The sequence below is a fragment of the Grammomys surdaster genome, unplaced genomic scaffold (genome assembly GCF_004785775.1).
Source record: "Grammomys surdaster isolate TR1022 unplaced genomic scaffold, NIH_TR_1.0 138, whole genome shotgun sequence".
In the NCBI taxonomy this organism is placed as follows: domain Eukaryota; kingdom Metazoa; phylum Chordata; class Mammalia; order Rodentia; family Muridae; genus Grammomys; species Grammomys surdaster.
In genome coordinates, this window is record NW_021604596.1 from 7,271,277 (window position 1) to 7,299,062 (window position 27,786).

Here is a 27,786-nt window from a genome sequence, read left to right on the forward strand (position 1 = left end):
AGGGGCCCATGGGACTTTAAAACAATATCTTCATAAAATAAAAAAGGGGGAAGTATATCCCTATACATCACAGTGACTTTCATGATCAGCTACAGCTGTAAGTGGAAAGAAGCTCTTTACTCCCTGAGTTGCTTTTTCCCATGGTGTTTTCTCATGGTGTTAGAACGCTAGCTAGGACAGTGTCTATCTAAAACATTCTACCTTCAGAAGTTGTATTAGAAGAAGTTCTACGTTTTATAGAATTTTGCAATCCCTGCATGAAGCCTCTTACAACTTTATTTAAAGTTAGAATGGCTTTGATACCATTTTATTATGCCCCCCCTTAGAATCACCTATATTTATAGAAAAACAAAATGAATACCTACATATTATTATTTTTGTAAGCGTGGGTTTATGAATACATTAGGCACACATACACTCTGGATCAAACATGGAGATCATAACATTATTTGAGGGGATCTGTTCTTTCACTCAATATGAGGTTTGGAAATTAAACTCAGGCTGACAGTTTTAGTGGCAAGCACTTTTCTCCCATTTAAATATCCTACCAGCCTAGATATCGTTAGTCACATATTGTATTTAATTTATAAATTATCACATCTTGGGGAAATGGATGAGGTCTTGAGTGAATGTATATCACTGGCATGGGTATGGTAGTGACCCAGGACATCAATGCCTCAGAGCCACAGAAATGGCAAAATCTTTTCTGGTCCAAGTGCAGAAGGGACCAACCCTATATTCCCCATCCAGAGTTATTATGGCCTTAGTCTGCACTCATGCAGAGGTACCCCACTGAGATTCACTAAGGCCATCCTTATTTACCTCTTTAGAGAATCTCGGTCTTCTTGTTTAACATATATAATAAACCCACTGAGCTTTTGCGTAGCTGGTGTGTCTCCACCAGAGGATAAGTCCCATCTGACTCCAGCATTTTGGTACACATGTGTGTCTACAGGATTTCATTCGCCTTTGCTCCAGGAAGTTTAATACTAAAACTATGAGTATCAATTTCCTGCATATAGGAAAAGTCATAGTTTATATAGGAGTAGGTGGTGGCCTTGACTTTGAGCATTCATGAGCGATCATAAATTGTGTCTCCATAGACCAAGGGGAACCAGTGTTTAATGTGTATAGTGTGTATGCAGGTTAACTACTTTATTGATTCATATGCAAATTGGAAAATTTGAGCTCCTTAAATATAAGCTAGGACTAGTCTCTTAAAATTTATTTCTTTAAGTTATAATAAACATCTCCTTTGATAGAGAATAGATGTAGCCTGAACATGTGGCTGAAAACTAGGATATAATACAGGGATGCAATTTCTGATTTAATCATTTTGTTTAAAAACTTATGCCGGTGTAGACAAATTCAAAGCAGAAAGTGAACGGCTGGGATCTTCGACTAAAACTGAGTCTCAGTTTTTCTTGTTTATTTTTCTTCTCTTTCTTCTTTCCTAGACAATGTCTTACTATGTAGCCCTGGCTAGCCAGGAACCTGTTAGGTAGACCAGGTAGGACTGAAATTCATAGGGACCCACCTGCCTTTTCCTCTTAACTACTGAGACTGAAGATGTGTCTCACCATGTCTGGACAGAACAGGTACTTTTAATGGTGTAGATGAAATTTTTTCCAAAGTAGTTAACAATCCAATGACAAATACAAAATACAGTCAATGTGTGCTACAAATGAAAACAATCACTACCTTGCTTGAAAATCAACCATGTGGGGAAAGGAAGCAATGTGGCTCATTTGAGCCACAGACAAGCATTTTACACTGTAAAGACACACATGCCTCTCCATGCATCTGACAGCAGGATTCACACTTCAGAAGCACATGCCATGCTGCATCAAGAGCTTTCCTATTGAGTGTTTCATCATTCTTTTGTTTGGTTCAAAATTGTGTTTGGGATTTCTTTTAGCCCCTCAACACTAAAGTGCTCGAGTTAATCTGGAAATAGAGTAAACCTCATTCATCTAGTTCAGTGCAAAGTCAATGCTGTCTATTAAAATGTAAAATGATAAATTAAAATTCATACCATTTTCTGGTTTGATGGGAATAGAGCATAAAAGAAACATGTGGTATTAACCTTCTCCTTGGCTTGGCTAATCCTTCCTGTGTTATGAGTGTCTGAGAACTGAAATAAACTGCTTTGAAGATTTGAGGTTCATATTGCATAGAATGCTCTTTTACCCCCACATTGTAAAGAAATATCAGCATCATAAAAAATAAATAATTTAAGCTATAAAGTTATCTTTGCTCACTTACAGTTTCTAAACACAGCAACAGGTTCGTGTAATGGACTTGGGGGAAAGACACATTTGTCCATATATTTCATTTAATTTCATTTAACTCTAGGTAATAGATATCAGAATTTTAAAATATTACAAATATTTTAAATATGTATAGTTAAATGCGTAAAGTGAATGATTGGATTAGTTTTTATCAGAGTAGTCCATATTTGAAGGTAATTAAACCTAAATAATCTAAATAACATATAATTAGTCATTGTATAATTATACCAGAAACTTTCTAATCTTAAAAATATGTATTGCTTTGAGTCCATAAAATAATGTTTTAGTGCCACTTTTAATGTGCCAACTACTTCTAAGCAGTCTATTTAATTATTACTTTTTAAATTTTAAATAAATTATCTGGGCAAATCTTGAACATGGGAATCCTTCTAACTCTCTTTCTTGAGTATCTGGGATTACAAGAGTGAACCTGTAATCTATTTAACAGTTCTGTTTAAAAGACTTCTATTAAAAGTTCCAAGTGATTAAACCAAATATGTTTGTCTAGATGAATTCAATAATATTGTAATTAATTTACTAAAACTATATTAATTTTGATTTCCAGAAACAGGAATACATGTTTTGAGAAGAAATTCATAAATAACCTGGACAGTATTTAGCTTTTCACATCTTATCAAATTAGATAATGGCTATTCAAATATTCAACTAAATTCATTCTGAAAGGCAAAAACAAAATAACAAAAGGCTGACTACTTTATTATAGAATACAAAGCTTGCCTCTAGCTGAAAGGATGTTTTAACCTGTAGTACAGATTGCCAGTAAGAGTGACATTTAAGCTATCGCCGTTCCAGTTTTAATCAGATTTGTGGCATTTTCTACCTCAGCTGTAATATTTGAGTTGAGTTTTTTTAGGATGTACTAACTACCTCTTGAAATATTAGTTGTTTGTGTTTCTCCTGGAATAATATGCCTCATAAGTTTGTGAGGCAGAAGCTAAATTTGGCAAAAGTGAAAGATAGAAAGGGTGAGAGGAAGAAAAGGAAATAAGGAGATGGACAGGGAAGGAAAGAAGAAGAGGAAAGGAAGGAAGGAGGAAGAGAGGAAGGAAGAAGGGAGGAAAGGAGGAAAGACTCCCAAATATTTGCCTTATACAAACTGTGAGGTTTTTAAATTTGTGACAATGGACAGAAGGGAAAATCTACTCATTTCATGGAAATCCTCACTTAAGCTTCAGAGAGCCACAAGCACATAAAACCCATGAACCTTCAGCTGATCGTCCTCAGGCAATGGAGTCTCTGTCGGGAGCTGGTATGTGTTCTTGCACTGGTCATCTTGTAGATGAATTACTTCTCCATATTTTGTATACTCAGTTACAGTAACACTGCAGGCAAGTTGTCTTAAACTCCTTCACTAGTTTCTTTTAATCATAATCATCAAAAACTAGACAGTAGTAAGTGTCTTCCTGCCATTTCTTTGTTGAATTCTTATATGGATATAATCGTCTGTGCCAACAGGAAGTAGGTTATCACCCTCATTTGCATCAGTAAAGGAAGGAGTCAAACATTTGGAGGCTCTGGATAATGGACAGATGTAATTCCTTCTCCTTAGTGAATACAGCTTCCTAAATGCAGCTGCAGAAGAAGGCAGGCAGTGTATGGGGTGTGGGGAGGTTAGAGGTTGAGTAGAGGAAGTGAGGGGGCTCGAGGGAGAGGCAACTGAGTCCTACTCAGTGGGATCTCAGTGCCCAGGACCTGAAACATTTCTAGTATATGCATTAAAAATAAATGATGTCAGATCTTGTCTTTTTAAACATTTCTAGCCCTAAGACTCAGGGCTATTGATAAATTAAATAAATTTAAATGAATATGTTTGTGCTATATGATCATTTCTTTAAATACAGTTCCAAAGAGTAAATATGAAAAATATTTAATTAGTCGGTACCACTTACAAATTCACTCTCCCTAAATAAAGACCATTCCTGGGCAGGATCCTGTGAGTGCTGTTGGCTAGGCATGATTTCTGGCTTTAAGTGCTGGCAGCCCACCTGTTCTCCAACTGAATTTTACTTTAGGTTTCCAAAACTCATTTCTGATACTTTTTTTTCTTAACTGTTCTAGAAGTTGATCATAATCTTCCCTTGGCTATGAATAGGTATCGTAATAAGCTAACCACAGCAAAACACACTCCTTAGTGTAAAACAAACTTATCATATTGCAAGCCATATATTAGTGACCCTGGCTTAAGAACATGAAATCAATTTGCCTTGAAATAATATGTTACACCCAAGGAGCATGAAAGTGTCAGTCACAGAACAAAATCATCAGGAGAACATCAGATAGGCAGGTTTCAGAAGAGGAAAGGGCCCTGATGACTGGTGCCAGATGCTCTCAGAGGATGTTCTTAGCTTCAGAGGAGCTGGGAATCGCCAGTGATCTGCTAAGAAGACACTCTAAAATCTAAACATGAGCGTCAGAGGATGTGAGGTCAAAGGTCAGACGATGTAAAGTCAGACAAAGGTCAGAGGATGTGAAGTCAGACAAAGGTCAGAGGATGTAATGTTATACAAAGGTCAGAGATGGTTAGGTCAGACAAAGGTCAGAGGAGGTCAGGTCAGACAAAGGTCAGAGGAGGTCAGATCAGACAAAGGTCAGAGGAGGTCAGATCAGACAAAGGTCAGAGGAGGTCAGGTCAAATAAATGTGGTCAAAGAAAAGATTCTAAGTGAAATAAAGAGGGTTCAGGATAACTTGATGCTGGGTCTTCATCATTCCCACTCCCCACAATTACAGTTTGTATCAATCAGCCTTGTGGACTATTCAACAAAGTAGGGGTCTGTGTGTTTGTGTGTGCATGCATGTGTAATATACATGTGTGTGTGTGCAGGCGTGTATGGTGTGTGTGTGTATGTGTGGTGTGTGTGTGTGTGTGTACAGGGGTCTATCAATGCAATGGAAGTTAGAGGAAAATTCGTGTGCTTTTGTCTAACAAAGCCCCTCATATTCTTCTGACTTCCAGCACTCCTGCTTGCTGCCAGTAACCCAGGAAAACTGCAAAATTTTACACAGAACCCTGTGTCAGGGCATTTGTAGGTGTTTTATCAGTTCTTGCTGAAACTTGGAAACAAAGTGTCTTCAGTAGCAGAGTGTGTGAAGATGAGCTAGTTCATCAGGACTGCAGGATGCTGAGAAAACAGAAAACATTGATGAAATCGCAACACAGGAGACTATATGAATGAGACCAGTCTGAAAGGCTACATGCTGTCTGTTTCCAACAACATTTCTGAAAAGCCATAGCTTATCAATAGTAAATAGATTAGTGCTTCCTGGAACCCCAGGGGAGATAAATAAATAGGTGGAAAATAAAGTTATTAAGGCAGAGTAACTATTCTGTGTGGCATCCTTTTCAGAACCCACACATATACAATAACAATAATGTGCTCCATTGTAAAATGTGGGGCTTGGGAGACAATGAGTGTAAATGTAGGTTCATCATTTGTAATGAGGGTGTAACAATACTTTGTAGTGGTCACTGACAATTGGAATACTGCCTGAATGGGGAAAAGAACACACAGAAACTCAAACTTTTGTTTAATTTATCTGTGGGCCAAGTTTTCTACCCCCACCCCCAATAAAAATATTAAAAAATTGGACTAAAGGATTGGTAAAATTTTGTCATGAATGAAGCCAATAACCACTATGCCAGTAACCCAAATTTAATACCTAGAACCAACATAATGGAAGGAGAGAATTGATTCCTGTTCCTCTCTGACTTATGCACACACACACACACACACACACACACAGTGATTTTAATACCACAACTTTTAAAAATACACAAAAGCTCCTGGATTGATCACAGTGACTAAAATGAATTCAAAACCACAAATAAAAAGAAAACTAAGTTTATGTCTTAAAGAAAATAATACTGTTTTTGAGAGACGCTATGACTAAGGCTGGCTGAGAACTCTGATTTCTTTGAGATGGAGCCTGCCAATTAGTGAAGTCACTGGTGACTCTTAGTGATCATTTCCATAAAAAATAAAATATTACATGTGTTCATAGCACATCAGTTAGCTCTCACTGTATAGACCTCCTTCTCCTTGTTCTTTTCTTCTTGTTCCTGTTAAGTTTTCAAACTGGAGATATATTTCCCAGAAACCCATGTGAATGTCTACCTCAGCACTCAGATTTCCAGCAAGAAGCTTCATTTGGTAATAAATATTCATGGCTAGATGTAAAATCTCATGAGAAAAGACTAGCCTCTGAAGCAGGTCACATGATCCTCATTTCAGAAAGGAGAATCCTATATCCAGAGGAAACAAACATTTTTATCTCAAAACAACAACAACAAAGACTCAGAGGAAGAAGTAAGAACAAACAGAACTTGATAAATACCTTTGGTTGACATTCACCAGGCTACATGGTTATGTAGACTAAGGTTGGCTCTTCCTTCTGATTGGGTAGATAGCTTCCAGGATATACAGGAGTTCAAAGTTGGTTTGAGTTATTAGCTCAAAACATAAAACCAGAGCAAGGATAATAAGAATTAACCTCTGATGCACTGTGTAGCGAATCCATTTACGCTTCACTTGGTAAGCTTCACCAACAACCACCAGAAGTGCCATTACTTACTAGAATTTCATACTAGCATTACACACTCGTTACAGCATATGAATTCAGTTAACAACTTTAATGGAGAGAAGCCCTATTCTAGAGGAGAGTTAGAATAACAGGAACAAACGTTAGCACATCATCAGTTAAAAATGAGTGTGTATACACATGGGGAGGGAAGGAGCTGAATGGAGAATGATGCAGGAGCAGTAGTGGGGTGTCCAGTGAGGTCTCCTTCATAATGACATGAAACTGGAAGGTGCTTGGGTTCTGAAGTTTCTACAGAGAGTTCTTAAAATTCACCTTTCTTGCATATTATCTATATAATTCATTATTAAAACAAAAATACTGTGATATTTACGTATTTATAAAACTTGAGTAAGATTTACTAAAACTGCTAAATTCCATTGTTTTGTGCCCATTCTTATACTGTGTTTTATTAATAATTAAAGACCATTTTATATAGAAAAGAGAGCTAGGTCAGGAGGTTTATTCCCTGGCATTAGTCTTGTGGAGGAGCCCTTAGCTTCATCAGCTATAGCTCCACTATGGTATGTTAAGTCAGGAAAATACAACTGCATTCGTTTGTCTAACATGTTTAATGGCACAGGTACATCCTTTGAACTGTTTGCCTTTTATATTAATTGGAATAACTAAGTATTTCAAGATGCCCAATACACTTAAAATATTGACTTTAAAAGGTGAAACAAATTATGTTACTTTGTGGTAATGGTGTACAAGAAGCTGGTGTAACTTTAGTATGTAAAGTAAAACAGTTCAAGGTCTTTAGACAAGTAAAGGGAAGACGAGGAGGTAGAACAGGAGGAAAAGAAAAAGAAGAAAAGGGGGAGGAGGAGAAGGAAAAGAAGAAGAAGAAGGAGAAGGAAAGAGAAGGAGGAGAAGGAGGAGGAAGAGGAAGAGGAAGAGGAGGAGGAAGAGGAGGAGGAGGAGGAGAAGAGGAGGAAGAAGAAGAAGAAGAAGAAGGAGGAGGAGGAGGAGGAAGAGGAGGAGGAGGAGGAAGAGGGAGGAGGAGGAGGAGAAGAAAGGCATTGTAAAATACTGTTGCATTAAATTTTAAAAACACGCTTCCTCCTTTGTCCAGGCCATGCTCCAGACTTAGCTCTGAGAACATGCTCCTGCCAGCCTGTGCTCCACCAGCTATCTCTTCCTCTTGGCTAGCTTTGTCAAACCATCATCAACCACTCGTCTTTTTTCTTTTTCTTGCCCTTTGTGCTCCATGGAAGACAAACACTAGACAGCTTTATGATTTTAAAACTTACCAGATAATACAACTGCTGGGCACAGAAACCTCCAGTCCTAAACTTATCAGCTTACCACCCACTGGTGGCAGAGGCCACCCATCCTGTTTGCCCTAAGATCTTACATGGTTGTTGAATTCTTCTCGTTCCAAAGCCTGGTCTGAAGAGCTCCCTCTTCTCTTTTGATGTCTGTTCTTCCTCCTTCTAGGACCCAGAAGTCCCACCTTTTTTCTTTGGCCCATCAATTAGCTTCCGTCTTCTTTATTGACCAAATCAAGAAACAATTAGGGAAACAACACCTCTCCCTATATCTCATCTTTTCTGTCCAACAAAAATAAACAAAACAAACAAAAAACAAAACCCTCTTCTTTCAGATGTAAGTTGAATAAAACCATAACAAATAAATCACACAGTATGAGGTATGAACAAGATCCAGTCCATCAATCTGTCAATTAGACAAAGTACTCTACCATATTTCCTAACTGAAATAATTATGAACCTATCCCTGGGTTATGTTTAGATTTTAGCCTGTAACATCACTCGAAAACCATTTCATCTACTGTATAAACTCTCTATGTTAAACAACTTAAGTTTGATCATGAGACTAAAACTAGTCTTCAACCCCCATCAGAAATCAGAGAATGAATAAATATTACCTGAAAATATAAAAAGTACAAAGCATAGCTTCCAAAACTTAACAAATTTTTAGAGACAGTTGACTACCTGGACAGTCTCCCACATTCAGAACCCAGGAGAATCTGTTTAACAGACTTGTAATGTAGAATTATTTGAAGGGCTGCTGACTCTGCCTTGGCAAAGCCAGTAATCAACTATTCTGCAAAGTGTGTCCTTCTCTGGACAGTATTGTTTGTAGATGAGATGGTGACTTTTTCAATCGAAAGCCAGATATATATTAAAATTAAACTATTAATTCAAGTTTCTCTGTTATTGTTATTAAAATTTTCACACATATGTTCCTCTAGTATCCTTGAACTAATACTAGATACTAGTATCTAATATTAAATAGTGACTTCATCTGTGCTATGAACAAGCCTTTTGCCAGGAACTATATCATGAGATAGGATGCTTTCTGGAGTTAGCAAGTGTTTCCTAAGACTGATTTGGAATCAGAATAAGAGACAGCAGTTTTCACACAAAGGCCATGGTATTACACAACATAAAACTTGGGTTTTGTCCCAATGGCAATGAAGGATTGCTTGTCATAGAAAGCTCAAGTCTCAAGACCAGTTTGATATCAAGGCTATAGAAGGAACTGGAAGGTATAATATTTTAATTCAAGTTAAACAATTGATAAGATAATTCCCAAATCTAAGAAATCATTGATAAAGCTTGATCTAAGGTAGTAATGGCACTGTGAAACTTTAGGAGAAGAGAGCAATTGAGGAAGAATTAGGGGACATTGGGCAGGGGAAAGGAGAGGTTCCTGAGCTAAAAAAACTGATTTGTGGACTCACACACTGGATCAGAGGGGAAAGAAGAATCCCAAGAAAGAACCAGTGTCTTGAGTCTGTAGTGCATAGCATGCCCAATTGTAAAGGATCTGGAAATAGTTTAATGTGCTGGACTGTCAACAAACTCTACTGACAGCCATTAAAGTCAGTGGAGAGTCACAGGTGTCTATGAAATGACAACAGTAGAATTATCTATCAAGCTATTATTGAGTGGCAAGCAATCAGGACAAGGATAAACAATTGGGAGACAAATGAAAGATGAAACTCCCACAAAAAAAATGACTTCTAAAAAAATTACATGAAAATGGATTAGCAAAGTCTTTTGTTTAAATATTTTAGAAATTAAAAGTTCCTTTGAAAACTAAGCATAAATTTATACCCCTGGAAATCTCATTTTCTATCGTTGCTTAACTATGAGATATTTGAAAGAAAAATCACTCAGAGATTTGTGTGTGTAATTAACATGCTTTGCACGTAAGCATGCACACAAACACATGCCCATGTACAAACACACAAATGCTTATAGACATATACACAAGACCCTTACATGTACTCACACATACACACACCCTTACATGCACTCAGCAGTACACGTAAACTCATGTTATATTCTTCTCATTCTGACCATAGAGTTCTGGTATTATTATTATTATTATTATTACTGTTGTTATTATGGTTAATTTTGGGTGTTCATAAGTGAAATTTGGCTGAGACATTGATTCTAGCGTAGTGTCTGTTTTTAGTTCCCCTCATGAGCATGAATGAGGTTCAGGTTAAGTCAATTTTGAAGAAAGAAAGCATTAATTTGATGCAAATGATTCAGAATGATCTTAAATAACCCTATATTTGTTTAACATTTAGTGTAGTGGACACTTGAATTCTGTCTTCAGTGCTCTCTTTCCCTGATGCATAAACTGAACCATAGATGAAGCCTCCATGTTTACTGATCCTGAAGGACTCTTTTTCTGGCACTGGGATACTATGGCCACAGTATAACTTACACTGTCTTCAGCAGCAAGGGGGAACCCACCGAATAATAGAACACAGTAAATATATTCAGATTGGGGGTATTGGAGTGGTGACCACTACTCTGAACACTTATTGTTGTTGCCAGTGACCTGGATTTGGTTCTCAGCAATCATATGGTGGCTCACAACCATTCCAAACTCCAATTTCAGAAGATGTGGCTTCTTCTAAACTCCATGGGGACCAGGAGTGTGTGAAGTGTACATACATGCATACAGGTAGAACACTCATACACATAAGATGAAAATAAACAAATCTATATTTAGTCTGATTGTCTAAAAATCATTAATTCAATCATTCAATTTTTCACTCAGTAAATAAATGTAGTGTTTTATATTTTTAAAAGAATGTTTTCATTTCTTGCATGAAATTAGGCACACTTGGTTTGGAAACTATATTAAAATTTTATTTGGAGTGTACACTCAAAAAAATCTCCAAATAATACTCTCATATATAAAATGGATATTAAAAAAGTTTTTATTCAGAGTATTTTAAGAATTATATATGAAAAAATCTAAGTATTGATGCACAGTCATTTTGTAGCACCTGGTCTTGGTGATTTTGTAGATTACTTCCCTTATTCCACATGTATGCTTGACACAGAGATTGGACATACAGGTATGTGATGCTGCTTTATGTAAACCAGAGACCCCTTTGGTACAGGGAGTGTAGTCGACTGTCCTCGCAGTTTTATGTGGAAGAATAAAGAATGTAGAATGTATGAGGAAGGTATGTGGAAAATATGAGGAAAGTATTTAGAAAGTATGCGGAAGGTATGTAGAAAATATAAAGAAAGTATGTAGAAAGCATGTAGAAAGTATGAGGAACTTACAGGGAACATGTGAGTAATGTATGAGGAAAGTATGCAGAAAGTGTGTAGAAAGCAAAGGGCATCCTGCCCCCTGAAGCCTTACCTCTGATTCTCATTCACACTTTTCTGCCTTCCAACAGAGTTTGCTTCCCACTCTCATTATCACACCCCCAGCAGTGCTGTTGCAGTACGTTGCTGGGAAAAGAATATTATTTCACATTATATCCAGTAAGCCTTACTGCTTTTCAAGAGACATGTTTTTTTTATTTATTTGACAGGTGTCAGTTGGGAGAGATTGTTTATATTCCAGAACTGATCACTGGATCCCTTTTTGCTAGGTTCCATGTTACTGTGCGCCACCTGATGTGGGGACTGGGATCTGAACTCCAGCCCTCTAGTACAGCAGCAAGTGCTCTTAAATCCCAGCACCTGATACCACCAGCCTAGTCCCTGATCTTACATGGTGTCCTGCTCAAGATTCCCCTTAAAAGAAAGACACATGTCACACAACAGTGACTCAAACAGGGCATCAAAGGACCCTGTAGCCTTGGGAGATCAGACGGTTGATCCTTCGTGGCCCTGCTGACATGCTGCTGCTTGTGTATCAGTTACACAGGAGAGCAAGGGCTGTCACACTTGCATGATTTTGAAAAGAGTATGATATGCAGAGAATAGATCTTCTTGACATCTTAAGGAACTTTCGCTAACGTATCTTCTGATTAATCAACCTCTTGTCTTTTTGAGAGTAGGACCAAGTATCAATATTGGAGGACTGGCAGGATTTCCCAAGTGAAGATGATTCTAACAGCCTTGGGGAGATTTTTTTTTGATATTCTTAAATACACTTTTCTGTTTCTTTAAATACTGTCAGCTGAAGGCTGGGAGGTGATGAACTTACATTCTTTCTCTAGTCCCTAAATAACACAGGGCTTTTCAAATGGCGTTTCTTTGAGTTTTTACAATGATGTAAAACTTGCTGCATGTTCAGGTGTCTGAGAATGCAGGTCTCAGTGAAAAGATCTTTTTCTCCTGCCCAGGTATAATTTGGTGAGCATCCTCAACAGGAACATTCTGCCAGACACACTGTTATTGGTCCATAAATGGATGGCACTCTCCAGGCACAGCGCTAGCAATTGCAGAGTCCAGATTCTGTGTTCTTTCCGACTGTGCTCTTTTTCACTTTTCAATGTCCTGTCAGATCAGGAAGAGTGGCTTCTGTTCATGTTCCGCTGAGCAGCAGGAGGTAAGCCCTCACCTCAGGCCACTGCATAATGCATTCTGGCCATCACTCCAAATACTGCTGACAGGTTCAGCATTTGTTATTGGTGGTTGAACTTGAACTTTCTGATCCTTGAATCTGACAGGGATGGCCTATCCCTACTTTAATTATTCCATGTTCAGTAAGGTGCTCTGGGGACCTTGTTCAGGACAGAACCAAAGGAAAGTATTCCTCAAATAAGTATTTCAACAATTGAAGAAGGGAAAAACAGCTCTGCATGCATGAATAAAGGATGCATTTCTTCCCCTGTATAATATGTGTAGAGGCAGCATTTTGTCTCTGCTCAAAGGAGGCTGGTTTGTGTTCCTTGTACTCACCATTGCAGGTAGCATTGCTTCCTACGTACTCTGAGCTCCCAGGGTTGCTATTTAAGTACAAAATTTTGTTCTTTAATAATACTGGAAAGTATAAGTAAATTGATCAAAAGATTTCTGTTGAATTTTATAAGCAAATAGTAAAAGTGATCAGCTTTCTTATTTCAGGTTTCTGAATATATATATATATATATATATATATATATATATATATATATATCCACAAAAGTCAGTGTGTGAATCTAGTTAAGTAAATAAACATAGACCAATAAGTAATCATCATTAATATGATTTTCAAATTGCTGTGTGTTTGCTACATAATGATAAGACTAGGGATCTACTTCAACACAATAAATGTGGCCCCAGTAGAACTTTGGGTTAGTCATTACTCTTTAGAAATGTGCAGAAGCAAAACGGCAGTGGGAGAACTGATCACAATATGTTATTAAGAATGCCCAGGGTAGGTCTGAGGAGACTGTTCAATAGACAAAACCGCTTGCTACCCCTACATGAGGGCCTGAGATCAGATCTCTAAAGTCCTTGTAGAAGCTACACATGGCAGTGCACGTTTGTAACACACATGGTTGGTTGGTAAAGGCAGGCACATTGGGAGTTTGTTAAAGAGTCAGTCTACCCAAATAATGAGGTCTGGGTTCAGTTAAAGACTCAGGCTCAAAAAATAGACTTCAGGGTTTAGTAAGGCAGTTCAATGGTTAAAACACTCATTCTAAAGTATAAGGGCCTGAATTGAAATCCCCCATACCCACAAGATAAGTCATGGATGGATGGATGTACTTGGGACTGCACCATTGTAGAGTATAGAGAAAGTCACCTAATAGCCCACTGGCCAGCACTCTAGACAGCACTGAGAGCTTCTAATTCAGTGAAAGATCTACTGCAAAATAGTAAGTGCTGATCGGTAGAGGATGTCAGCTGACATCATGCTCCGTCCACTGCATGAGTGCTCTTGTTTGTATGCACCCTTTACTCACACATAATGCACCACAGTACAGAACAGGAGAGAGCTACAGAGGAAGATATTTGAGGCTAATCATGGATATACACAAATGAAAGCCCACATTAACACACATATTGTCACACATACACACACACACACACACACACACACAATCACAAAGTATCATGTATATGTCAAACTAAAATATGGTACCAGAGCTTGAAATTATCTCAGTCAGGGTCACATTACTGTTCTCTCCCCTTTTATCAATAAGAAATATTTTACATACATGATCTGAGATATACGTCTCCAAATGAAAAACATAATGCAAACTAATAATTATTTTACCAAATACAATAAATCCTAACATTTTCTTTCCTCATTGTTTGAAATTAATCTTTAAAATAAGGTAATTTGGATCATGACACATTACAGTAATTTCATTTTTAAGACTTATTTATTAAAAGTGTTTCGCCTGCATGCACATATGTGCACCATGTGTATACAGTGTCTACAAAATCCAGAAGAGGGCAGCAGATCCTTTGGAACTGGAGTTACAGATTGTGAGCTGGAAATCAAACCTGTTACCTCTGAAAAAGCAGCCAGTGCTCTTAAATGCTGAGCCTTCTCTCCAGCCAACAGTATAATGATTTCTTGACCAGTAAATGGATTATGACATGCAGCTTATGTTCATCTAAAGTGAATAATGCATTTTGAGACTATGACTATAGGAAACTCAGAGCAATATTTTTATATCTGAACACTTAGCTTTGTTGTAATACTTTCCCTCATTCCTGTTCTAGATGTTTAAAAACATTAACAGCAAAATTATTTAAATATTCCAATCATGATTTATTTTTCTTTTGTCATTTTTTCCACTAAATATAAATATGTTTTATATGTTAGACTTCAAAGTCATGACCAAATGAGATAATCTGCTTGAATCATTTTGCATAGCAACTCAAAGCCAGGAAATAGCTCAGTCAGTGAAATGTCTGCCTTACAAACATGAGGATCTTAGTTTCACTCTGAGAAATATCATAAAGAAGACCTGGGTTCCTGGTGCATTTGAAATGTCAGCTCTGGAGTTGCAGAGGCAGACGGAACCCTGGAGCTTGCTGGCCAGAACAGCTTGGCCTACTTGTTTGATACCTGTCAGTTCTGATGAAACTGAAACAAACAAGGAACCACATCAGAGGTTGCAACCTGACCTTCACACAAACCTCCCTCACTTGCATATGCACCTAGATACACAAACATGCACACATATGTCACAATGATATAGTTCCATGGGATCTAGCCAAACATTTTTATGAATTATATCTTAGTATTTCTGCATTTATTCACTATATTACGGAACAGCAGAAGTTCTAGTAAAATGAGAGTTAATATAGTCAAATAGATGACATTTTCATATTCAAAACAAATTTCCATCCAAGAGATGTGCTGTGGTAGGACACAGCCATGCTTTAGAGTTAGTGTTACATGAAATGTCACACTGTTGCATATAGAGTACAGGCGTAGGAATCAAAACAGTCTGTGCTGTGAATCCTAAACACGTTTCTGCTCAAATCCCTGGGGACTTCCATCATCTCCCCCAGCTTCCACTTATCCCACTTATCCACTTAGAAGCTGGCTTACAGTATAAATAGAGAATAAAACTAGAGTTTACGAAATATTCAGTTCTTCTTACCATGTGTGTTAAGTACATTTTAGTCTCTTTCGTATTATACTGGATGCTATTTTTAAGTATCTTATGATTTTGAACAATATAATGAGATTTAATTTAGAAATATAAATTTGAACTCCTTAAAAAGAATATAATGTTTACCAGGTATGCATACTCTAGGAAACTCAACTTTCTGGTGCTCTTGGTTGGAAGTTACACTGGGCTACATAACAAGGCTGCCTTGCAAGTGAGAAAGCCGGGCATGGTGGTTCACACTTGCTCCCTCAGCACTCGGGAAGTAGATGCTGGATGCTACCCACAGCTGCACAGTGAGTATAAGGCCAGCCCAAGGGTATATAAAACCCTGCTTGAAGGTTTAAAAATTGCACATTTTTATATCAAACAAAGCTTTTAAGATAAATATGTTAAGTATAAAAAAAGTGTTCAAAAAGAAAACACTTTAAGATGTTGGATTGATGTGCAAAGCAACTATAACAGGGTAAAAGTGGGAGCCAGACGTGAGTCCGATGTAAATCTGCCTGTAGACTGCACTTCCAAGACCCAGATGCTCATGTATATTTCAGAAGCTTGGCCAGCAGCAGTAGGAAGTGTTATTTCAGCCCCACATCCCCTCTGACCTGCATCTGTGAGGCAGGATGGTGACTGTTTCTGCTTATTTGTAGCACAGTATACTCGGAACTAAGGCTAGGTCACCATAGCACAAGAACAATGTCAAAATAAAATGTGTGAAAAAAAATAAAATAAAATGTGTGCTCAAACACAGAAGATGGATAACATACTAAAGAAGAGATAGAGATTAATTGTCCATATATCTCTGTCCACAGCCAAAGAGGAAGTTAGGTGCTTTTTACTCTTATGGCAAATGAGTAAGGACATTGGTTAAAGAACTGGAAAGAAACAGAAAAAATGTGATGTTGAAATCATTTTGAAGTAGTACTGATCAAAGCAAGCTTTAGATAAATATTGAGTAAAATATTTATATGACAAATTAATACCATACTATAGTATTCCAGAAGTTGTAAATGGATCTCTTTATTAAATCATACAAATAAACACATAAATGACTCAGGGGGTATAAATGAAACAAGAAGGCAGTCAGTCATACTCCTAAATTATTGATTATTTAAATGTAAAGTATAATCAGCCTTATATGTTAATTGAATGAGTTTATTTCCTTATTGAGAGAAAAATATACCTTGGAATGTATGGACACTTCCCAACATTTCATAATATGAAGCACTACTGTCCACAGGAAAATGTAAAGGCTTAGCTGTCAGTTATGCAACTACCCTCAGGCAATTCTGCTTAACACTACTCACCTCAGTGCTGCTTTCCTCCCTTCCAAAGGATACAAGAAACAGTACCTATATCTGTATTGCAGGCTAAGTTCACTCAGATTGCCATATCACTTATCATAGTCCCTGTCATAAAATAAACAGGGAATACATTTTAGCTTCCAGAATTATTTTAGAATAAAATAATTTAAGAAATCGAACAGAAGATAATTTGAAGAAAGGAAAGAAAAATGTGTGTACACCAAGTATATAAATTAAAAACTACCTTGCCTATAACTGTATGAGCACTCTGACTCACGTGTTTGGAAGTTTTGGTTATAGCTTTCTGTGAGTGAGGTGTGGAGAAGGAGACACTGTCATACACAGTGACAGTATAATTGTTGGTGAGAGTATAAACTGTTATAGCTTTTTTTTAGGTCAATTAGGAAACAGCAGTTAAAATTATATCCCCCCGTCCCCAGTTATTTGACCTAAAATCCACTTCTGGTAAACCATTGGTATGTAAACCTGTGGACAATATTGTTAGTGAAAATCTTGCAGAGAGAGCAGGTTAGGTCTCTGTGAATTACACTTGCATCACAGAGGGTCCACTATTTATTTGTGCAAAATATGTGTTTACCCACGTTTACCCATGAAATGAAAATGATTGCAGATATAAACAGGAAACACTTGGTGATGGCTCCTGAGAGTCCTCAAGGCTGCTGATGCTGGTGCCAGCTGGAACTTCATGCCTTCTCAAAGTGTAAACATAAACAGCTTTATAACAGACATCTTTGAGTCATACACTGTATTACTGAATGCACACAATGTGTCAGTCATGCAAGCATTTCAACAGGAGGACAAGAGAAGAGACAGCAAGTGACTGAGCTGGAGGAGGTACGAAAGCTTCGCTGGTCCTGAAAGAACTCAGATTCAATGCTTGTTCTTGCACACAATTGTAGGGCAAATTTTATTACTTTTATTTTTCATAAAAAGAGCAGTGAAGAAAAGTTAAAATAACTAAATAACTAAATCTGGTCTAGGAAAAAGCAAATATCTGAACAGACACCAGAATTCTTACAGTTTAGATAACTTATGAAATAAAACTAAAACACGTACCTATAATCTGAATGGATCTAGCAAAAATCTTCATAAAGAAAAATGTTGATTTCCTAAAGGTCTATTTAACTTAGAGAAAAAAAATTTGTGTGTGTGTGTGTTATTGTTAGAAAAGCATTCTGCTAGTACAGTGAGCAGACAGTGATTATCATTGTCACCAGAGTTCTGGCCTTGTTGACATCCATACTTTATTTATAACTGGAAGTAATTAATAGGAAATACTATACAATTGAGGGATCCAGTAGATTCATAAAGTTCTAAGGGACAGGTGTCTGAAACTGTGAAATACTAACTTTGGTTGTCCGCTTCAGTAAGCAGCCCATTAGAACTGGATTTTGCTGGCAGGAAGCCATTATTAATCCTCTGACGCTGAATTACTAGATGGGCTGTGCTTCTTTAGTTTTATATGTTGTTTTAGTAAAACGCCTGTAAGCCATGTATGCAAAATATAAAATGTTAAAAATAGCTTGTATAGAGTAAACATTCCTTATCTAAGTGAATGTTATCACTTATTACATAACTGCTATCTGTGCTCTGGGGAATGGATATTTTAAAACGATATTGTAGAAAGACTTAAACTTATAACTCATATGCCCAAACAGTATGTATGTAAAACAAAAAAGACCTAGTCATTCCTGTGGACTTTGCTATCCTGAAAGGTTTATGAAAGTTGTCCTCCCTAGAGATATTCTCTATATAGAAACTTTGGTTATATTTAATTGCTTAGGCAATACTGCAGCTGACTGAATGAAAAGCAGATGCTGGCATGGAGATATGCTCTACCCACAGCATAGAGTCCACAGTGCTCTCAGACAACTTGAGTGAGTCACCACACAACTGACTCAAATCCCAGCTCCAAGGCATCTGATGTACCCTTCCCGCCTCCCCAAACACTTTTACTCACATACACAGATATTCATTCATACACATGATGAAAAACAAATCATCTTTAAAGAAAGGAAAGCTAACCAGGAAGTGGGATATGATTTTAGATGTAAATGAATGGAATGCTTAATAAAAAAGAAAGGAAATATATTTATTAACGGAATTATTGTTTTAAAAATGCTTGTTTTCAAATTGAGCTCATCTCCCACACCACATCCATTTGTTGCTCCAGTGTCTGCCACTGTGTGACCTCAGTACACGTCACAGTGCGACCACAGTACATGTCACAGTGCAACCTCAACACATGTCACAGTATAACCTCAGTACATGTCACAGTATAACCTCAGAACATGTCACAGTGCGACCTCAGTACATTTCAGTGTGACCTCAGTACATATCACAGTGTGACTTCAGTACATGTCATAGTGTGACCTCAGTACATATCAAAGTGCAACCTCAGTACATGTCACAGTGCAACCTCAGTACATGTCACAGTATAACCTCAGAACATGTCACAGTGTGACCTCAGTACATGTCACAGTGCGACCTCAGTACATGTCACAGTGCAACCTCAGTACATGTCACAGTGCGACCTCAGTACATGTCACAGTGCGACCTCAGTACATATCACACTGTGACCTCATTTCCTGCCAAGCTGTGACCTTAGGCTTCTTTTTCTTTTCTGTTTTTAGACAGGGTTTCATGCTGTCCAGGTAGGCATTCGATCTGTGATTGCCCCATCTCAGCCTCTGGCACAGAAAGCACCAACAGGACTCAAGCTTTTCTTCTGGTCTTGAGTTTCTAATTTTAAATGATATTTACCAATAAAAATCATATTTATAATTTTAATGAGCTACCATATTTTAGTTGTTGTCATTTTTCTTTTTGAGATAAACTATCACTTAAATGGAGGCTGACACTGATGTCACTATGTAGCACAAAATGGCCATGAACTTATGGCAATCCTCCTGTGACAGCCTTCTGAAAAAGGGATTGCTGGTATGTACCAGAAGGCTACCTTAGTAATGTATCACCAAACACTGTTCTAGGCTGCACAAATTTCTCTGACAGAGCCAATTTTACACTCACAACATTTTACAAATAACCTTAATATAAGATGCAAATTGCATGGGTAGAGGAGGTCAGGTCAAAGAATACTAGTCTCTGTGTTTCTCTTTTGAGAACTAATCAGTCCAACTGTCTTCATTGGGGTTCTATTTCTGTGAAAAGACACTACGACCAAGGTAACTCTTACAAGAGAAAAGCATTCAATTGGGGCTTTCTTACACTTCTAGAGATTTAGTCTATTGCCATGATGGTGGGAAGCATGGGGGCAGTCAGACATGGTGCTCAGCTGAGGGTTCCATATCTGAATCTTCAGGTAGCAAAGAGAGACAGAAAATGGGCTTCCTTGGACTTGTGAAACCTCCAATCTGACCCCCAGTGACACACTTCCTTCAACAAGGTCATGCCTTCTAATACTTCTCAGGTAGTACCTGATGCCGAAGCATTCAAATATATGTACCTATGGTGGCCTTTCTATTTGAACAACCACATTACAATACAAAAATTTCTGTAGAAGTCCACACTGCACACACACACACACACACACACACACACACACACACACACGTACCAAGGTTATACAAATTAGACAAATGGGTAACAGAAAGACATTCAAGATACATGTGGATTTTTTTCTCATTGATGAATAGCAGACATTTGTTCCCATGGAGTAGGAGAGATGACTCAGTAGATAAGAACATTTGCTAATTGAGCACTGGGACCTGAGTACTCCTGTTAAAAATAAATATAGCCATATACTCAGCCAGCACTGTGGGATCCTGAGGAAAGAGGATTACTTAGTTCTGTGTTTGATGAGACGTCATGTCTCAAAGAAATATAGTAGAGAGTGAGATAGGAGGAACCTCATACACTACCTGCATACCTACTCACACCTGTGTATTGCACACACACACACACTTACACACACACACACACACATACACCTGTGCATCATACACACACCTGTGCATCACACATGCACACACACACATACACCCAGAGAGAGAGACAGACAGAAAAAGGTAGACAGACAGAGACAGAGAGGCAGAAACAGATAGACAGAGAGACAGAGACAGAGAGACAGAGACAGTGACTTACATACAGAGACACAGAGAGACAGAGACACAGAGAGAGGCAAAGAGAATATTTTCAAAAGAAAAAAATATCTTCTAAGAAAACAATGTTCCAATTTCATCTTTACTTTTGTTCTGGGTTTTTTCACATCACTTAACTCCTTAGTGGAAATTTTTTGAAATGAAATCATACAAGAACTAGATTTTTTTTCCATGTCATTTGGGGTGCACATAAAAATTAGCCTGAGCTATTTTGTTGGATGGCATTTTGTAAGGGATTTGTTTTAGTCCCAAGTGAAATGATTAGTAGTTCATACAAAGAGAAATGAGTTGATGCTAATGGTAATTGGCATTACTATTCTTTATCTGTTCACTTTAAATTATCTGGCATGCAAAGAAAGGGGAAAGGATATGCAAGTCTCTCTGTATTCTTCTTGCATGTGACACATGTTTCTGGTGTCCAGACAAACATTATCAAAACTTATTCCTTGCATCAGTTTGCACATAGGTTTTATCTTCATTTAAAGATTAACAAAATGCAGAGAGGTTAAACACAGTGTCAAGTATAAGAAGTGTCTCACACTCTTCCTCTACACACAAATAGAATCAGCCACTGATCTCTGTCAACGCTTCCCAGGGAACATCTTAATGTCAGCCTGCCTTTGGCTTGTCTCTCTTGCTGCCTTTGACCTTTTTGTGTTTGGCTTGGACATGGAAATTGTTTTCCCTCGAAAAGGCAGATCTCCTTCACAGGCTTTCTATTCCTATGAATCCAAAGAACGATTTGACTCTCTGCTTCCCTCTCCGTGTCTCCATCTCCCTAGTCTGCATATCTTGGCAGGCTCCGGCAGGCTCTGTGCAGTCTGCTCCCCATTCATCATGAGAGCCTTATTTTTAAATGCTCCCATTCTATTTTTTCCTCAGACTTTTCATCCATTTCAGGATAATTACAGCTCAGGATCTATTTTCTGCTCCTCTTTGTCCAAGTATTTCCTTACCTGCCTTCCTCTGCCTCAAGTTCTCACTGCCTTTAATGGCCACTTTCTCTTAGACTTCATGGTCAGGTAAGCTGGGCATGTGCTACTCTGTTTATGGAGCTCTTACTAATAGGCTCTTCCTGGGATATGACAACTTCTATACATGAAATGAAAGGGTTTAATCTACACAATCCATCACAGACCACCTTAGTTTAGGATACAGGTTAGCGTGCATGTTTTAAGGTCATTATTTTATTTTATTTTATTTTATTTTATTTTATTTTATTTTATTTTATTTTATTTTATTTTATTTTAAACTGTGCTTTTTTTTTTGAGGACCAGAGACACGTCGTTTGATATGCATATCCAGTAAAGGAATGCTGCTAGACAATATGCTCCATTAGTAACCCTGGATAGAAACAGTTAAGAATAAATTCTGGGTGTTCCAAGGAAGTTTAGCCAAGGACCTTTTATAATTTGACATTTATAATATATGGTTCATCAAAAATGCTTCCGTTCTAGTTTACGTGCATCTTTCAACAGCTTCAAATGTCTAAAGGTGAGTCAGGTTTGTGTAGTTGAATCAATTCCTACAACTTGTGCCCATGAGATTTGCCTATCCCTTTGAGCAAGGGTCTTCCTGAAGCCAGGGTTCACATTTTCTCAGCATAGAAGTCAGCAGGACCCAACAATCTTTTCTCTTTCTTCCTTAGTGTCCTGTCCAGTAGGGCATTAAACAGGGTCCGGGGAGATCACCTAAGAGAGAATGGGGGAAAGCGGGTGAATGCAAAGAACCATGGGTTGTCTATAGGCTGATCAAACTGTAATTTTTACTTTTTTACACAGGGGTTATATACACAAAAAGGCAAAATGTGGGGAAGGGGATGACAAAGGAGCATAGGTGTTCAGGGGGAGTTCAGATATCTTCCAGAACAGAGTGTCAGCTGGGTGAAGGTTCAGGGAACAGATCACAATGACTCTGCATATGATTCACTTGTCTTTATCTAGGTTGGTACTATCCACCAAGGCTACCTATCTACAAGGTCTGATGGCAATTTTCCACCAAAGCTGCTTGTTTACAATAGCTTCTAGTTATCTGTTTCAGTGTTTTTCCACCAAGACCCAAGACTTTGTGTTTAGCAGGCATGTATGTCAGGCTTATTGCTGATTTTTAGGCCTATGCCTGTTTTTCGGCCTTCAGTGTATAAGCAGGGCTGTCCCTGACATTTCTTCCTCTCTCCAAGTATAGAAGGACCATAGCGATTCTAATCTTCCAAAGGCAGGGATAGAGGTCTGACCTCCAGTAATTAGAGGGTTCCTTGTAATGGCTCTGGTCCTCCTTTCATTGTTCAGTGAGCCATGAGGGCCATAACCATCCCAATTTCTTTTTCCTGAAATGGGATACTTTTTTGACATCGACCCCTATGCAGTCAGGCTTGTCCGTCAAGGAACCCAGAAAGATATTTTTCATTTTATATTCCCTTGCAGTGCTTAGCCTCGAAGCCTAAGCAAGAATTTAGATCACCAGTCAGAGGGGATTCTGGGTGGCTCCTCTCTGCATGGTCTAGGGGCGGGAGTCCCCTCTTTATGTTGAGTGGAGATGGGTTTTGGGAACACCATTGATAGAGTAACAATCTCGTCTTGAGTCTTGTGGTCCTCCATAACTAACTTACGATAATGTATCTGAATAGGTTTTGCTATCAAATCATCTATCTGTTGTTTCACAAAATTAGTAAGCCTATTTAAGGTCCAGGGACTAAAAGAAATAAGCAAAAATAACCCAATTAATGGTCTCAAAATGGAAAAAAGTAGGGTTGACAACCATGGAGAGGTTGAAAACCAATTCTTGTACCAGCTTTCATCTTTCTTTCTCTCTCTCTGTCTTTTCTCAAGGCCTTCTTTGACCATTTTCAAGCTCAGTTTAACCATCCCTTTCTTGTCTATGTAAGAGTAGCATTCTTCTTTAAGAGTTGCACACAGTCTAGACCTATACACAGTCTTTTCTATTGTAAAAGAGTAAATCAAGTCCAATGAAGTCCTTTGCATTTTTGGAGATCATTTCAGACAGCAAAACGAGGGATTTCTTCAGATTAGTGATATCAATCTCTAGCTGTTTGATGGCCTTGTCAAAGGTTCATAGAAGCTCTGAGTAGTATAAGTCTGGAGGCCAGCATCAGGATTAGAACTTCCAACAGCAAACACCATGGGTGATTCATTTTTATCTGGAAAGGAAAAGGAAGGGAATTCTCAGGGAGATTTCTCTTCCCTGGTTGTCAATTGTTATTCATCTTATTTATAATTAGGCCTTATTTTGTGGGGGTATCTATTTATTTCATTAATTTTTGGCAGCCATTTAGCTGTGCCTTCTTAGGTATCAAACAGGCATATCAATCCTCAGCCCTATATGAGAACTGGGTCTGGGCCATTCTATTTAAAGGTAAGAGGGTCCTTCTACATAACTGTGGCATAGTTTTTATTTGTCTCAGCATGCCAAAGGCAGTCATCAGCAGGTTTGCCATGAGCTTTCATATTTAGAGAATTGAGAACAAACAAGGCATGATGAAGAGTATTTCTGGGAGACTCCTTCTGGGGTTATAGCTCCCCCTCTTTTGTTTTAAAAGCCATTTTTTAGAGCTCTTGTAAAACCAGGGCAGAAGCACCAGCAGCCACTTCTCCCACACTCAGAGAGAGTCATGAAGACACTATTTTAAAGTTCCACAATATCTGTTCTACAATACCTTGTCCTTGAGGATTACAAGGAATTTTAGTAACATGGATAATACCAAATTGTCAACAAAACATCTCAAATGTCTGACTGTAACATTCAGTTTTGTTTATCTTAACCTGATATGGAACACCTAGCATAAAAAGATTATATAGGCAATAACTAATTATAATTTTGAATGTTTTTCCTGTTAAAGTAATTGTAACCAAATTTTTAAAAGGTGTTAAATCACATATACATATTTTAATTTTTAAAATAAAAAATAAGTAACATCTACTTACCACAATTGATTAAATATAAGTCCTCAAGTATTAAAACTATTAATGAAAAAAATTAAGGACACTAAAAACAAACTTTTATAATTTGACTTATACACTGTCTAAAAATATCAAATTGTTGTCTCAAGCTATTATTATTAAACACATATTCACAAAGTTGTACTGTCTTGTGGTGATGTTATACAATAGATGACCTTTTAAGTCTTAATGATGATCTTACAATTTTTTTTTAAATTATATCTATGATTATTAAGCTCTTTTACAACAAGACTATTACTAGGCCTTTTTCTGATAGTCAAAACTGTAATAAGAATTCTGTCAGTCTCTCAAGTATCATCAGTTAATTATTCTTAGATAATAACCAGACTTTTTTCACTCAGAGCACATTCTAAGAGATTATAAAACAATTTGTAAAAGATCATTAAAAGGGAACCAATAATTTACCATAGGTATTAGGATAGAAAAATAAAATATTATCTTGGCTTATTTACACAAATCTTCACTGATAACTCAGTTATAGTTTTAAACCTTCAATGAACCTGTAGAGCCAGACAAGTAACAGATATTTAGAAGATAATTACCTTTAATAAATCTCACATAGGTTTACCCAGAGGTTTGAGTTTTTAGTTAAATCCTAAAGAAAGAAATAAACACACGTAGACATACACACACACACACACACACAAAGAGAGAGAGAGAGAGAGAGAGACAGAGACAGAGACAGAGACAGAGACAGAGAGAAAGAACAGAAAGACAAAGACACAGAGACACAGGCAGGAGTGAGGAGACATTGGTTCACCACTGGATGGATATGCAGATGAATCTGGGAACATAATCCTATAGTTTACATAGATAAAATGCAGTATTTTGTCCCCTCAATAGAGTCAAGTTGCCCTGATTCATGTGCTAACTGGATGGACTCTGCTAGGGACCATGCATTTAATATGCTTTTCCCCCAAAGAACCTGCAGCATCCCAGACTGTAAAAGGGTAATCAGTAAATAATTTACTCTCTTTCCCTTCCTACATCCACACCCCTGTGCTGCTTTCAATGGCTTCTCTGCCATTTGTACAGCCACCTTCTGTGCCAGTTCACTGAGCTAGAATATTTAAATGTTTCTATATAGCATTTACTTTATGCTCACTCTGGCTTTTATAGCACATGACAAGTCAGTACAAACAGAAAAGTTTTTGATGGATGAAAAAAAAAACACTTCTATTGGATTCTCTTACAGAATAGTTACAGTATGGATCTATATTAACATGTCAGAAATATAAAGTGATTTCTTTTTTCTCTTTGGTATATAAGTGTGTGTGTGTGTGTGTGTGTGTGTGTGTGTGTGTGTGTGATGTATGTCTATAATATGTGTATGTATGTATGTATGTGTTTGTATGTATGTATGTGTGTGTTCACTTGTGTATGGACAGTGTGCATATGTTTATGGAGGCCCAAGATTAACATCAAACTTCTTCCTTGATCTCACTACATACTGAGGTAGGCTATCTCATTGAAACTGGAGCTTCTTGATTCTGGCTAGGCTAACTAGTAAACAAAGTTGTTCTGGAATATCACCTGTCTCTGGGACCTAAATACAAGATTTATAACCAAATTTTCACACCCACTTGGGTTCTATGTGCATTTTGGGAGTACAAACTCAGGTCCTTCAAGTCTGTAAGCATGTTCTCCACCAACCAGTCTCTCCCACAAAACTCTGATTTCTTAAAGCATTCAAGCAGAAAGTTTGAAAACATGTCAGAAGATATACTGTGTCCAGCAGAGCTCCAGGCATAGACCTAACGAGAGCAATGAGGAGATGGAAAGGGAACAGGAGACACAGACACAAAAAAAGCTGGGACTGGGTAGAATGGGCTCTCAAATGAATATGTTGCAGTACCCTGGAAGATCAGGATGCTTTACCACATATAGATAAATGGAAACAGTCCTGCATATAGCAGAACAAGGAGGCAGTGTTATTAGGTATAGATAAAAAAGAGGCAGGGCTTATGGTACATAGTTGGATTACAGAAGCAGACTTCTTGACTGAGGGTAAGAATAGTCTGTCCAGGAGTGTACTCTTCAGGTTATAGTCATCTGGGAGAAGAAAGCTATGGTGATCATTTTTTGCACACACCATCAACATACATAGGTACCAGGAGAAGGCTTTGCCATTTTCCTAGGGGGCTGAAGCCATTTATGCCCATGTCAACAACATTAACTCAGATTCTCTAGCTTAGTAACACTGGGTATATTTGGGGTCTCATGGTATCTGCTTGTCTAACCTGATTCCTTGATGCCATTTCCTTAACATCACCCACCCACTGTCAAGAATGCTGAGACAGAGATAGATAGCTGAATGCCCAGGCAAAATACTTACACTGACAGCTGTATGCACAATCAAAATACTTGCACAGGAGATAAAGAACTTCTTACTGTAATTATTGAGGAGAGAATATAAGGGGAAGTTGCTGGAACAATTCATTACAGGCAAGTTACTGCTCTGCATTTACCTCTCATATTTCCTGAACCTCGGAAGAAGCAGGGAAGCAAAATCTCAGTAATGTCAGCTCTACCCATGTCCGTCTGAATAGTTGTGGATCAACAGCCACAGTCTCGGGAGCAATATTTACTTAATACAGGAAGATGAGGAGGATGAATATGAGGGAACTTATTCAAGAAGAAATGTCGTGGGGTAGTGAAGGAAATATATACCCTTCCCTAC

General features: G+C 37.8%; 1 protein-coding gene and 1 pseudogene across 2 annotated transcripts in view; one reads left to right on the top strand and one right to left on the bottom strand.

The window, feature by feature from the left end:
* Cntn5 (contactin 5) overlaps positions 1 to 27,786 on the top strand; it is a 1,025,091-nt gene that overhangs the window by 359,363 nt on the left and 637,942 nt on the right. The gene's annotated exons all lie outside the window — the stretch shown is intronic.
* Positions 3,484 to 27,641, bottom strand: LOC114617745 (annotated as a pseudogene).